At 39.6% G+C, this 16,135-nt stretch overlaps 1 long non-coding RNA gene across 3 annotated transcripts in view; it reads left to right on the top strand.

The window, feature by feature from the left end:
• The window catches only part of LOC149123107 (uncharacterized), a 381,517-nt gene that overhangs the window by 189,727 nt on the left and 175,655 nt on the right, over positions 1-16,135 (top strand). For all 3 annotated transcript variants that reach the window (XR_016218153.1, XR_016218155.1, XR_016218154.1), the window contains exon 3: positions 231-314. This is a non-coding gene — a long non-coding RNA (uncharacterized LOC149123107). The remainder of the gene's footprint in view (positions 1-230; positions 315-16,135) is intronic.

Below are 16,135 nucleotides of genomic sequence, written 5' to 3'. Positions count from 1 at the left end.
AGTGAGGCCCATCCCTAGGGTGAGGGTTTGGCTGAGGAAAGGATTCCAGATTTAGTGAGCAAGGCTATGGAGTTATTCTCACAGAATAGTGAAATGAAAATAGAACTGAATTTTTCTGGTCCTAAGATCTGTCATTGAGTAAACATGTAACCTTAAATGCTGTATTTTTCTGGATCTCATGTAACTTGTATTTATGGAAATTGAAGGAATACTACTCTGTGGTTTCACAGGTACTTTCCAGGTCTGGAATTGAATATATTTAAGGAGTTGAGGTTTCAAGAAAAAACTAGAAACCAATCAAGTGGCACGGAGAGGTATGACTCTTTCCAAAATATTCCTCACTGGTCCCTATTGAATACTCTTTTTCTTTCTTAGTTGTTAGTTTAATTATATCTTTCTTTTTTCTTCAAAACCAACACCTAAACTTGGAACATGTTAAACAGATGTCTCCTTCCCCATCTGCAAATTATGACTTTGGATGAATTGGGTTCTTGTGATCAAAATTTACCATTTTTCATGCTACGGTATGGGTCAGAATTTTCCATCTAACCAGTTCATGTCATTTCTTGGATATCTGGTATAGACCAGAAAACCTACACTTTGTCAGTGGTCTGACCAAGCCACAAAGTACAAAAAGATTAGATGAAGGGTAGTGAGTACCTGACTCATGAGCTTCCACTGTACTCCTAGGCTCATGAGACACAACCTCAGAGTAATCCTCAAGACTGCATTCAAAGTCATCACTTCCAATTAGAGCTGGCTCACGGCGTGAACCTTAGGGTTGTATACACGCTTCGCCTTCACTATTTTATGACATATCTGACAATTTTGTTGAGCTCTCTGTATTCCTAAAACACTGGTTACTGACCACTGAGAATTTAGCCCTCCAAAACTCTTACTAAGATTGCCTGTGCATCTGTTAGCATCTGACTATCTTTGTTTTGCTACTGTGCATGTATCAGAATAATGCCTGGCACTCTCCAATATGACTGTTAGTCTCTGTGCCTTAGGGAGACACATGACTATTACCGGTAAATATCTGTTAAAAGCCAATTATTATCAATGTGTGGTAGCTGGTGGGAGAAAATAGGTTGCCAAATGGTTTCCATGGTTTCAGTGACCTTTAATGAAATGTTTGGTCAGATAAAGATGATGATTTCAGTAGAACAGAATGACTATTTTGTTATGTAGATTGCAAATGTTTAGTATTCAGCTATAGCAATGAAAGTATCTAACCCAAGTGCTGTTTTTTCCATTTGGAAAAATTTCTGGATGTCCTCCCAACACAGTTAAAATGACTGCAGTCTTTTTCTCAAGGCAGAAACTCAACTGAAGATCAATTCTGACCTTTACTTACTTGGAATCAACCTAAAAAACCACCATTCTAAAAAATTTTATTCTAACAATAACAAATACTGCATTGAAAATGTCAGCTGCTGAGATCTGATAAAGCAGCACTTCCAAACAAAGGGTCTGCCTTTTCCCTATAGGCATATATTTGCCTTATGCATCCTGCCACAAGGTATGTTTGAAGGTGTTAATTTTCAATGAGTCAGCAGGAAAAGATAGTTGGCACCTGTTGAAGAAACATGAGCAACACAAACTTTTCTCAACCACAGAAATCTTCTACTCAAAGGTAGAGAAAGAAAACACTTTTATTATTGAATAAGCATTAAACTAAATTGTGATAGATATTACAGGCAGTCCCCAAAGAAATTGCAAGTACAGAAAGAAAAGTCATTGTTTTATATAGCCAGGCAGATAAAACCCATTATTAACAGGTTTTTGGAGTAAACAACAACTGGTCCTCAAGTAAAAGGACTTGACATCATTTGTTGCACATAAATCATACAGTTCTTACCTAGTAATAGCAATGTCCATCTGTGCCAGCTAATTAACTTTAATTGGAGAAGAAACAAATTTCTCATCTGGTGATGATGGGAGGTAGTTGGGCAACTTGGAGCAAGGAGCCCACAAATATTAAGTTAGGCTCCTGCCCATCAGTGGAAACTGGGATATAGTGGGGCTACTTCTCGAGAAAGATCTTCCTGGGTCATAAAGTGGACAAGAGGCTAGCTGACCAACGATCAATCTGGTCTACAAAAAGGATTCACATACATTACAAAGGGATGAGAAAATATTTGCAAGTCCAGTGTTCTCTGGCAGCACTCTGAGAAAAAGGAGAGGAAAACATCCTCCCTTGTTTTCATCAGAGACAATTATGCTGTATTTAAAGTTTGTATTTGTCTTTATGTATCTAAAAACTCCAGAACCAGAGGACCCTAAGAAGGCTGAACAGAACCATAGGAGCTAGAATGGTAAGGGAAGAATCTACCTATAGAACAGGCGGAGGAAAGAGGTGGACCATGTGTGTGCATCTCCCATATGGAGATCCAAATCATGTACTCCGGGATAAAGAGCTCTGTAGAATGGAGAAGAAAACTGAAACTCAAGGAACAACAAATGGCAGGAGCAGGGGCAGGGGCGGTGAGCTAGTTTCACAGAAAGCCACCCACTTCTGTGTCTCTCCTGTTTTCTTGCCTATGTATATTAGCTGATCTTATTATTCCATATTTTTTCCCTTTGATAATTAAGATATTTCATTATGTGACTTTCTTTCATTCTTTTTACTTTTATTCTTCATCCATTTGTTCCTTCCAATTTTTAGTCAACCTTCAGTTTAATATAAGGCTTCAGCAAAATGTACTACTTTTTCTAATGAGACTTCTTATTTATACTTGATTCTGTAACTTATTTTCAACTTCTGTACATTTAAAAATTTTCTGAGCTCACTAGAGAACCTCCTGAACCTCCTGTGTCTACAACAGTTTCTCTCTAAAACCTTCTCTACTACTTACTTTCATTAAAAAATCCCATTCAATGCTTACTTGCATATATTGTATTTTCTAATCAACATTGAATGCTATGTGATTAAAATGATTTTAAAACATCTTTTGAGTCATTTTCCTTTATGAACACCACAGTATGGAATCAATCTTGCCTTTCTTTTAGATGTTTTAGAATTTGCCTTCTCAGGATGTACATATTCTTGATTGGGTCAACTCCCCTCACCTCTTTTTTTTTTCTCAAAATCCAGTATTATATGGTTATTTTTCCCTAGGCTTTTTATATTTACATTCAACTAATTTTAATTTACTGTTAGAAAAGTAATTTTCCCCGAGTTAATTTTCCATTCTTTCAGAGAGAAACACGTTTTGGGAAAAGAGAGCCTGAGGTTTCCTACATAGGAATTGATGAAGTAAGATGTATTGATTGTTGGTCTCCTATATCATTTGTGCAACTTATCCCTGTGAAGTTTGTAATCTATATCAAGGTTTCATAAATCACGTATTTTTCCAATTTGGTATATGGTCTGTTGTACAATTTTGCAACCATTTACTCCTCTCCATTCTTGCCATTTTTCTTAAATGCTTTGCAGTAGCCATCCATTTTCACATGTATATGTTTTTTCTTGTGTGTATTTTTGACAGTGAAATTTACTGCTTCCTCTTTTCTAATGAGTTGTTTCTCTTGCATCTAGTATTTATGTCCTTAGCTGTTTTCCAGCAGTGTCAGCCAACAAAACTTGGTGAAATCTGTATGATAGGTTTATCATCTTCTGCCCAAGTAACACTGTTTTAATACTTTCTTATTGTTCTGCAGATGACATAATGGGTAGGAATTGTGTTCATTTTTATCTTTCTCTATGGTGCCAAACATGGAGTTTCATACATAAGTGCTTTATCACTATAAATAAATTAGTGAATACACATTCTAATATTCTAATTCTAAAATAGCCTAATATTTATAAATGATCTTTTTATTTTTCTTAAGAGTTTATTTAACAATCAAGTAGATAAGGAAACATATTAATTAATAGCTAATAGCACAACAAATTCCATTGACCAAAAAGGACTTGTTTAGGTATGTTTATAGGAATCAGTCAAGACAGAGTGACTTATACATGACAAAATTAGTTTAAATGTTTGTAATTGATAATTCTGTCTTTAAATCAGTGCATAAGTGCTAAGGCAGTAATAGTGAGCAGAATGGTTATCCTCTACACATATGATCCTGAACAGAATAATATCTTATTTATTTATTTTTGAACTTTTAATAAATATAATCCAAAGTACAACTTTTGGATTATAGCGGCATTCCCCCCATAACCTTCCTCTCATTTGCAACCACCCCATCTCCCACTCCCTCTCCCATCCCATTCTTCATCAAGATTCATTTTCAATTATCTTTATATACAGAAGATCAACTTGGTATATACTAAGTAAAGATTTCAACAGTTTGCACCCACACAGACACACAAAATATGAAGTACTGTTTGAGTAGTAGTTTTACTGTTAATTCGCATGGTACAACACATTAAGAACAGAGATCCTACATGGGGAGCAAGTGTACAGTGACTCCTGTTGTTGATTTAACAATTGACACTCTTATTTATGACATCAGTAATCACCTGAGGCTCTTGTCATGCGCTGCCAGGGCTATGGAAACCTCTTGAGTTCACAAACTCTGACCTTATTTAAACAAGGCCATAATCAAAGTGGAAGTTCTAAGAAAGACATATTGTAACAATTCACCAAGTTTATACTCCATTTGTCAAAAAGTTGTACTTATATAAATTTTAACCTGCCCAAATCTTGTGCCAAAGATTTATAATTCACCCTTTTATAAAATGCTTATTAGGGACCAGATGTATGACCCAGCACTGTGCTAACTACAGGGAGAGAGGGAGAGAAAGGAGAGAGGGAGAGGGAAACAGAGAATGAGCCCTTCACCCCACTGGAGTTGATAATTTACAGTCAAGGATCATTAAACTATCCAAATAAAAGACAAAATGGAGGCCCCACTAGGACATGTGGTGTCTAGCTATGAATTGCAAAAAACTCCCATATAGCAAGTAGAGCACCCGCTGGATTTTAACTCCTCAGCAACCCTGAGTTGGGTCACTTGTACAGTGCACAACTTACACAGAGTTTAAACAAAGCTCTCAGGATTAAACTTATTCCATATAGTATGTGATTCTCAGGCTCACATAAAGATTTTCAAACACCACAGCATATTTCAAGGTTTTAGAGGTATTTGCAAGGAAAAGAATAGACAGGGAATTCAAAGCATATATTAGAACTTATCTTTGGCAAATGGCAGGGCAAAGTTACCACTTATCTTTAGTCACATTGAACGTTAATGGCCTGAACTGTCCAGTTAAAAGACACCGATTGGCTGATTGGGTTAAGGAACAAAACCCATCTATTTGCTGCTTACAAGAAACGCATCTTTCCAACAAAGATCCATACAGACTGAAAGTGAAAGGCTGGAAAAAGATATACCATGCCAACAGAAATGAAAAAAGAGCGGGCGTAGCCATCTTAATATCGGACAACATAAACTTTACCACAAAAACTGTTAAGAGTGACAAAGAGGGACACTATATAATGATTAAGGGATCAATACAACAAGAAGATATAACAATTATCAATGTATATGCACCTAACTACAGGGCACCAGTTTATCTAAAAGATTTGTTAACGGACTTAAAGGGAGACTTAGACCCCAATACAATAGTACTGGGGGACTTCAATACTCCACTCTCAGAAATAGACAGATCAATAGGACAGAAGATCAACAAGGATACAGTAGATTTAAACGACACTATAGCCCAAATGGATCTAACAGATATATACAGAACTTTCAATCCTACAGCTAAAGATTTTACATTCTTCTCAGCAGTACGTGGAACCTTCTCTAGGATTGACCACATACTAGGCCATAAAGCAAGTCTCAGCAAATTCAAAAGAATTAGAATCATACCATGCAGCTTCTCAGACCATAAAGGAATGAAGTTGGAAATTATCAACTCAGGAATCCCTAGAGCATACGCAAACACATGGAGATTGAACAACATGCTCCTGAATGAACAATGGGTCATAGAAGAAATCAAAAGAGAAATCAAAAATTTTCTGGAAGTAAATGAGGATAACAGCACAACATACCAAAACTTATGGGACGCAGCAAAAGCAGTGTTAAGAGGAAAGTTTATATCAATAGGTGCCTACATCAAGAAATTGGAAAGGCACCAACTAGATGAGCTTTCAATTCACCTCAAGGATCTAGAAAACCTACAGCAAACCAGACCCAAATCTAGTAGGAGAAGAGAAATAATTAAAATCAGAGAAGAAATCAACAGGAGTGAATACAAAAAAAATTACAAAAATTCAGCCAAACGAGGGGCTGGTTTTTTGAAAAAATAAACAAAATTGACACCCCATTGGCCCAACTAACTAAAAAAAGAAGAGAAAAGACCCAAATCAATAAAATCAGAGATGAAAAAGGAAACGTAACAACAGACATCACAGAAATAAAAAGAATCATCAGAAATTGCTACAAGGACTTGTATGCCAGCAAATAGGGAAACCTATCAGAAATGGATAGATTCCTGGACACATGCAACCTACCTAAATTGAACCAGGAAGACATCGAAAACCTAAACAGACCCATAACTGAGACAGAAATTGAAACAGTAATAAAGGCCCTCCCAACAAAGAAAAGCCCAGGACCAGATGGATTCACTGCTGAATTCTACCAGACATTTAAAGAAGAACGGACTCCAATTCTTCTCAAACTATTCAGAAGAATCGAAAAAGAGGGAGTCCTCCCAAACTCTTTCTATGAAGCCAGCATCACCTTAATTCCTAAGCCGGAAAAAGATGCAGCATTGAAAGAGAATTACAGACCAATATCCCTGATGAACATAGATGCAAAATTCCTCAATAAAATTCTTGCCAATAGAATGCAACAACACATCAGAAAGATCATCCACCCAGACCAAGTGGGATTTATCCCTGGTATGCAGGGATGGTTTAATGTGCGCAAAACAATCAATGTGATATACCACATTAACAGACTGCAGAAGAAAAACCATATGATTATCTCAATAGATGCCGAGAAAGCATTTGATAAAATACAACACCCGTTCATGATGAAAACTCTAAGCAAACTGGGTTTGGAAGGAACATCCTCAATACAATCAAAGCAATCTATGAAAAACCCACAGCCAACATCCTATTGAATGGGGAAAAGTTGGAAGAATTTCCACTGAGATCTGGTACCAGACAGGGATCCCACTCTCACCACTGCTATTCAATATAGTTCTGGAAGTTCTAGCCAGAGCTATTAGGCAAGAAAAAGAAGTTAAAGGGATACAAATTGGGAAGGAAGAACTCAAACTATCCCTCTTTGCAGATGATATGATTCTTTATTTAGGGGACCCAAAGAACTCTACTAAGAGACTATTGGAACTCATAGAAGAGTTTGGCAAAGTAGCAGGGTATAAAATCAATGCACAAAAATCAACAGCCTTTGTATACACAGACAATGCCATGGCTGAGGAAGAACTTCTAAGATCAATCCCATTCACAATAGCTACAAAAACAATCAAATACCTTGGAATAAACTTAACCAAGGACGTTCAAGATCTCTACGATGAAAATTACAAAACCTTAAAGAAAGAAATAGAAGAGGATACCAAGAAATGGAAAAATCTTCCATGCTCATGAATTGGAAGAATCAGTATCATCAAAATGTCCATTCTTCCAAAAGCAATTTATAGATTCAATGCAATACCAATCAAGATACCGAAGACCTTCTTCTCAGATCTGGAAAAAATGGTGCTGAAATTTATATGGAGGCACAAGAGACCTCGAATAGCTAAAGCAATCTTGTACAACAAAAACAAAGCCAGAGGCATCACAATACCAGATTTCAGGACATACTACAGGGCAGTTGTAATCAAAACAGCATGGTACTGGAACAGAAACAGATGGATAGACCAATGGAACAGAATTGAAACACCAGAAATCAACCCAAACATCTACAGCCAACTTATATTTGATCAAGGATCTAAAACCAATTCCTGGAGCAAGGACAGTCTATTCAATAAATGGTGCTGGGAAAACTGGATTTCCACGTGCAGAATCATGAAGCAAGACCCCTACCTTACACCTTACACAAAAATCCACTCAACATGTATTAAAGACCTAAATCTATGACCTGACACCATCAAGTTATTAGAGAACATTGGAGAAACCCTTCAAGATATTGGCACAGGCAAAGAATTTCTGGAAAAGACCCGGGAGGCACAGGCAGTCAAAGCCAAAATCAACTATTGGGATTGCATCAAATTGAGAAGTTTCTGTACTGCAAAAGAAACAGTCAGGAGAGTGAAGAGACAACCAACAGAATGGGAAAAAATATTTGCAAACTATGCAACAGATAAAGGGTTAATAACTAGAATCTACAAAGAGATCAAGAAACTCCACAAAAACAAAACCAACAAGCCACTTAAGAGATGGGCCAAGGACCTCAATAGACATTTTTCAAAAGAGGAAATCCAAATGGCCAACAGGCACATGCAAAAATGTTCAAGGTCACAAGCAATCAGGGAAACGCAAATCAAAACCACAATGAGGTTTCACCTCACCCCGGTGAGAATGGCTCACATACAGAAATCTACCAACAACAGATGCTGGAGAGGATGTGGGGAAAAAGGGACACTAACCCACTGTTGGTGGGAATGCAAACTGGTCAAGCCACTATGGAAGTCAGTCTGGAGATTCCTCAGAAACCTGAAGATAACCCTACCGTTCGACCCAGCCATCCCACTCCTTGGAATTTACCCAAAGGAATTTAAATTGGCAAACAAAAAAGCGGTCTGCACATTAATGTTTATTGCAGCACAATTCACAATAGCTAAGACCTGGAACCAACCTACATGCCCATCAACGGTAGACTGGATAAAGAAATTATGGGATATGTACTCTTTAGAATACTATACCGCAGTAAGAAACAACGAAATCCAGTCATTTGCAACAAAATGGAGGAATCTGGAACACATCATGCTGAGTGAAGTAAGCCAATCCCAAAGGGACAAATACCATATGTTCTCCCTGATCGGTGACAACTGACTGAACACCAAAAAGGAAACCTGTTGAAGTGAAATGGACACTATGGGAAACGGTGACTTGATCAGCATAGCCCTGACTGTTAATGAACAACTTAATACATTATCCCTCTTAGTAGTTTTTTTTGTCTGTTCTACTTAATATGACTGGTTTAATTCTGTAATTAATACACAGTTATTCTTAAGTGTTGAAAATTAACTGAAATGTGATCCCTGTTAAACATAAGAGTGGGGATAAGAGAGGGAAGAGATGTACAATTTGGGACATGCTCAAGCTGACTTGCCCCAAATGGTAGAGTTAGAAACATACCAGGGGACTCCAATTTAATCCCATCAAGGTGGCATGTACCAATGCCATCTCACTAGTCCAAGTGATCAATTTCAGTTCACAATTGATCATAATGAAAGGACTAAGAGTCAAAGGGAGCACATAAACAAGTCTAGTACCTGCTAATACTAACCGATAGAATAAATAAAGGGGAGAGTGATCCAACATGGGAAGCGAGATACTCAGCAGACTCATAGAATGGCGGATGTCCTAAACAGCACTCTGGCCTCAGAATCAGCCCTAAAGGCATTCCGATCTGGCTGAAAAGCCCATGAGAGTATTGCAGGCATGGAAGCCAAGACACTCTGGCAAAAACAAACAAACAAACAAACAAACAACCTAAATGAAAGATCTCTGTGAGTGAGATCCCAGTGGAAGGAACAGGTCTTCAAAGAAGGAGGTACCTTTCTCTGAAGGGAGGAGAGAACCTCCACTTTGACTATGACCGTGTCTAAACAAGATAAGAGTCGGAGAACTCAAGGGGCTTCCATAGCCTTGGAAACTCATGACTGGTGCATAGGGAGATTACTGATGCCATAAACAGGAGTGTCAATTTGTAAAGTCAACAACAGGAGTCACTGTGCACTTACTCCTCATGTAGGATCTCTGTCCTTAATGTGCTGTACATTGAGGCTTAATGCTATAACGAGTACTCAAACAGTATATTTCACTTTGTGTTTCTATGGGGGTGCAAACTGTTGAAATCTTTACTTAATGTATACTAAACTGATCTTCTGTTAAAAAAAAAAGAGAAGAAATTATCAATTCCCAACTTGACTCTCACTGGGATTAAACATGACAATAGGTCTGATCTGATTTCATCATCATTTAAAAAAATCATCTATTATTTTTCACTTTATGTTTCTGTGTGGGAGCAAACTGTTGAAATCTTTACTTAATGTATGCTAAACTGATCTTCTGTATATAAAGAGAATTGAAAATGAATCCTCATGTGAATGGAAGGGGAGAGGGAGTGGGAAAGGGGAGGGTTGCGGGTGGGAGGGACGTTATGGGGGGGAGGCCATTGTAATCCATAAGCCGTACTTTGGAAATTTATATTCATTAAATAAAAGTTAAAAAAAAAAGAATAGACCTCAGGTTCAAAGATTGGATAATGATACTCTTGTAGCTACTATCGTCACTATTCTCCACAGGTGTCCTCTGAGTTTATTTCCATCCCATCTTCATCGCTAATTTTCTTTCTTCTTTCCTTCAAGAAGCTAACAGAAACTGCTTCTATCAGATGTGTCCATGTAACAAACAACTATTGAAGTTCAGGCTAAACCACTGTCATTTAGCTTATAAATTTATAAACACATGCATATTAAACAAGTAATTGTTACTTTTAATAACAACCCTTAAAAAAAGTAAAACTCATCTCACTTCTTATAAGGATACTACCCACCTGTTTTAGTTTCTATAGTTCTCTGTCTAGGATAGTTTGAGGGTACTATTAGAGGAAATTCTATTCTTAATACACTGACAAAACAGACAGCAACTGTATTGACCAATGGTTCCCAATACTACATGCCCTAGAATCACCTATTGAAAAAAATCTAATGCCTGTTCTCCATATTGGGGCTTCTTAAAGCAGACTCTGTGAACGTGAGGCTAGCATTGGTTATTTTTTCAAAGCTTCTCATAGAACTCAAAGTGCAGACAAGACTAGACACCACTGAGCTAGACACTTTTGGTTACAAGTACTCATTTTCCAATTTGTACTGTGTTTGCTGCAAGCAACAGAAAACACTGCCTCAAATTAACATACACAATAAGAAAATTCAGCAGCTCACCCAATCACAAATCCAAGGACGGATAGTCTTGCATAAAGATAAATCCAGGTACCAGAGAGCTCTGTCACCCATGCTCTGATGCCTTCAGCCTCAGGCAAGATGGTTTGTTATCACTTCAATATCACATGCCCAAGCACCACACAAGTGCTTCTTTATGGCAATGAAACCTTTCTCAGAAACCCACAACAGATCTCTACTCACAGCTCACTCAGCAGAACTGGATTTCAAGCTGGCAAAGACAACTGAACTCTCAAGACTGATGGGGTGCTGATGGTTTTCAAATGCGAGTGTGTGCTATAATCACTGGGAGAGTCTGTCCAGAGCTCAGCAAGCTCAAGGGTTTCTTATTCACTAATTCTGGAGTAGAACCCAAGTATTCGTATACTTGGCTCCCAAGTGATGATGATGCCTTTTAAGAACCACTAATTTCAACCAATGGGAATCCACCTGCTGAGAATGTAATCAGTCTTCCCTAAAGCACCCAGCAATGCAGAAGGCTAAACACCTGGGGGCAGCTCTGTTGTCTTGCTGGTCAAGCTACTGCTTGCAGAGCCGGCATCCCATATGGGCACCAGTGTGAGTTCCAGGAGCTCCACGTGCAATCGAGCTCCTTGCTAATGCATCTGGGAAGACAGTGGAAGATGGCCGAAGTATTCGGGCCCCAGCACCCATGTGGGAGACCTGGAAGAAGCTCCTGACTTCAGCATGACCTAGTCCTGGATGCTGCAGCTATTGGGGGACTGAACCAGGCATGGAGGATCTCTCTAACATTCTCTCTTTCTGTCTCTTACTCTGCCTTTCAGATAAATAAATTTTTCAAAAAAAAAATAACTAAATACCTATAGTCACTGAACTGTGTCCACAAATTCTTGGACACTTCCTTCTAAAGGTGAAGCTTGATGCCTTTTATTGAGTGTAGGCTTCACTTAGTGGCTCACTTCTGATGAGAGGGAAAGTGATGATGTATGACTAAAATGACAGCCTCCAAAGGGCATTGCAGCTTTCAGTTGTTTGATCTATCTCTTGAGTCCCTCAGTCTGATGAAAACTAATGGTCATGTTGTAAGGACACTCAGAGAGCCCTGTGACAAAGAACTGAGCCCTCCACCCAACACGTAGCAAGGCCTCAAAGCAGCAGATTCTGCAGCTCCAGTCAAGTCATTAGATGACTGCACCCCTTCCCGTCATGCTGACTGCAAGCTTCTGAGAGATCCTGAACTGAAACCTCCCAACTTGGCTCCTCCTAACCTCGTGTCCACAGAAAAGGCATGATTATAAATGTTTGGAGTCCATAAGTCTTAGGATTATTTGTTAGGAAGCAACAGATAGCTAGCATAATAGCTGTACTGAATTTGGAGGAGGAAAGAGAAATCATTGAGTAATCAATAATGTCTGATGCAGCTTGCTCAGTTAATGAGGGTTTAACATAAGAACACGTGTATCTAGGAACTTAGGAGATCCCAACTGAATTCTAAAGAATAACACGAACTGAAAAGTCTTTCTATATTCAAGGAACCACCAGGAATTTCAACACCAGGAGCTCAGGGATCTTAACTGTCAGGCTACTCCATCAGAAGAACCCAAGAAATATCCATTCCATTCTCCTCTCCATACAATCTAGCCTTGGGGCCAGCCTTATGGTGTGGAGGGCAAAGCCAACACCTGTAGTGCTGGCATCCCATATGGGCAATGGTTCATGTGCTGACTGCTCCACTTCCCATCCAGCTCCCTGCTAATGTACCTAGGAAAGCAGCAGAGGATGGCCTAAGTGCTTGGGGCCCTGCACCCATGTGGGAGACCCAGAAGAAGCTCCTGGCTTCAGCCTGACCCAGCCCCAGTGTCGTAGCTATCTGTAAAGTGAACCAACAAATAGAATTTTGATGAGTCAATCTTTCTCTCTCTAACTCTTTCAAACAGAAAAATGAAAAAAAAAAACAAAAAACAAACAAACCAAAACTAGCCTGCCCTTCCTCTATCTCTATTCTACACCTTTTATTGTTGTTCACTTCATGATATCTCTCTCCTCCTGGCTTGTGCCTCTAGAGATTTCTCAGACTCTATCCCTGCTATTCAAAACAAGGTGTGTGGACCCACATCATCAGCATCACCTGGGAGCTTATCAGAACATCAGCTCTTTGGGCCCATCCCCGACTGATTGGTTCACAATCAACATTGAAATTTTGCAAACACTACTCTGCATCAGTGCCATTAGCCTTAAACTTGACTGCTTATTGCACTGGTTCCTAAACTTTAATGCATTTTGTAATTGCCTACAGTCTTTAAAAAACACCAGTGCTAGGTTCTCATTTCAGACTTTCTTATTTTATGTAGGAGGTGACATAGGCCATTGGAAGTTTTAAAACCTTCCAATTTATCAAAAAAAAAAAAAAGTTTGGGAACTACTATCTTAAAGGCCTCTTTTCTTGTAACTTCAGGATTAAATTTCAGAAAAAGGATTTGATTAACCTGCCTTATCTTCTATACAAAAGCTTTTCATGGGGCTTTTAAGTATTCTAGAAGTTGAGTGTTCTTAATTCAATCCATGCTGTAGAACGTGAACAACATAACTCAAAACAACCTCTGCCACTTGGGAAGACTATAGAAAGGAAGCTTCCTTTAGCACAACGATCCTCTCTTGTATTCACATTAGAATAATCCTGGAACTTCAAAAATCTCCATGTTCAAGCCTCACGTGACTATTCACAATCTGGGTTGGATTCAGGCAGCTGTTTGTTAATTTGCCCAAATGATTGCAATCTGTGGTTGAAGTTGAAAATCACTTCTGAAATAAATGGGGAGAAGTGCAGTGAACATTTCCTAAGTTAGAGTATGCTGAAATAAATAAAAATCACAATTATGTTGGCTTTATATTCATAATTATTTGTCTGTGATCTCAATCGAAAGCTCAGTTGGGTTAACCAAAGCATTATGTAAGGGAAATAGTACAGTTTTTAATCAGACAGACTGGAGTTGTGTTTCTGATTTCTACTTAATTGAGTGACAGAGACAGAGTGACAACAAATTCACTACTATCCATTGGTTCACTTCCCAAATTCCCACAACAGCTGGGGTTGGACTAAGCAGAAGCCCAGAGCCAGAAACTCAAACTGGGTGTCCCACATGGGTAGCAGAAACACAGTTAACTGAGCCATCACCTCGACCTCCCAGGGTTTGCATTAGTAGGAAGCTGCAGTTAGAAGTGGAATAGGATATTAAACCCAGGCAGTGTGATAGGGGAAGTGAGCATTCTACCCAACATCTTAACTGCTAGGTCAGATGGCTGCCTCTCTATCTTCCCTTCAACTCAGTGGCTGAATAGACTTGGGAGAACTTTAATATTGATAAATTCCAGTTCCTACATCCAAAAAAATGGAAACCAGCCAACTCAAAAAGTTATGAAAATGTTTTTTAATGTACATAAATTACTACAGGTGATCAAATATATCTTTGACATTATGGATGGTCAAATGATACTCGGTTCCTCTTCCATGTGGTGTACGGAATATTTTCTGTAAGAGTCAATGCTTTGGGGCCAGTGCTATGAAACAGCACCTTAAGGCACCTCATATCAGAATGCTGGTTCAGGTGTTCAAGTCCCAGCTGCTCTACTTCTGATCCAGTTTCCTGGGACCAGAATGTACCTGGGATGACAGAAGATGATGATCTAAGTACTTGAACTCCTACCAACCTTGAGGGAGACCAGGATGGAGTTCCTAGCTCCTGGCCTTGGCCTGGCCCAGCCTGGCTTTTGCAGCCATTTGGGGGAGTGAAGCAGGGAATGGAAGATAGCATGTGCACTTGCTCTGTCTCTTTGTTTCTCTCCCCATGTGTGTTTGTGTTTCTCTCCCTGTAACTCTGCATTTAAATTAAATAATTATTTTTAAGTATATACTATGATTTCAATTCATCCACCAAATTTCATGTGTTGGAAACTTGATGCACAAATCCATACATTAATGACATTTAGAGGGGCCTGTGGTGAGTAATTTGTGTTAGATAAGGTCATGAGGCAGGTACCCCTCCCCCCCACAATAATGTTAGTGGCTTTATAAGAAGAAGAGGGGTTGGTGCAGTAGCATGGTGGGCTAAGTCTCTGCCTGCAGCACTGGCATCCCATATGGGCACTGGTTCGAGTCCTGGCTGCTCCTCTTCCAATGCAGCTCTCAGCTATGGGCTGGGAAAGCAGTGAAAGATGACCTAAGTACTTGGGCCCCTGCACCTGTGTGGCAGACTCAGAGGAAGCTCCTGGCTCTTGGCTTCAGATAAGCCCAGCTCTGGCCATTGCAGCCATTTGGGGAGTGAACCAGCAGCTGGAAGAAGACCTTTCTCCCTGTCTCTCCCTCTCTGTGTCTGTAACTTTACCTCTCAAGTAAATAAATAAATAAATCTTTAGGAAAAAATAAAAAGGTGGAGGAGTGAGCTGAGCTAGCGCAGTTGCTCTGTCTTGCCATGTGCTAGCCTCTGCTATGTTGTGAGGCAGCAAGATGGCTCTCAGTAGAAGCAGAGGAGCCAGTGTCATAGTCCTGGGCTTCCAGCCTCCAGCACCATCAGCCAAATAAGCCTCTATTCTTGATAAACTACTCAGTCTTTGATAGCAATAGAAAATGGACTAAGACAATATAAGCCCAGATCTCACCAGATTTAATTCTCCCATTGATCTCATGGGATAGGAATACTGTCATGATTCCTATATGACAGCTAATATCATGGCCTTTTAAAAGCTAAATAATGAGTCGACGCCGCAGCTCACTAGGCTAATCCTCCGCCTTGCGGCGCTGGTACACTGGATTCTAGTCCCTGCCGGGGCGCCGGATTCTGTCCCAGTTGCCCTTCTTCCAGGCCAGCTCTCTGCTGTGGCCAGGGAGTGCAGTGGAGGATGGCCCAAGTACTTGGGCCCTGCACCCCATGGGAGACCAGGATAAGTACCTGGCTCCTGCCTTTGGATCGGCGCGGTGCGCTGGCTGCAGCTCGCCGGCCACGGCGGCCACTGGAGGGTGAACCAACGGCAAAGGAAGACCTTTCTCTCTGTCTCTGTCTCTCT

The sequence above is a fragment of the Oryctolagus cuniculus genome, chromosome 12 (genome assembly GCF_051225735.1).
Source record: "Oryctolagus cuniculus isolate XC-2025 breed Fujian yellow rabbit chromosome 12, ASM5122573v1, whole genome shotgun sequence".
NCBI lineage: Eukaryota > Metazoa > Chordata > Mammalia > Lagomorpha > Leporidae > Oryctolagus > Oryctolagus cuniculus.
Note: the sequence above shows the minus strand (reverse complement) of the source record. Positions and strands in the feature narration are given on the sequence as shown.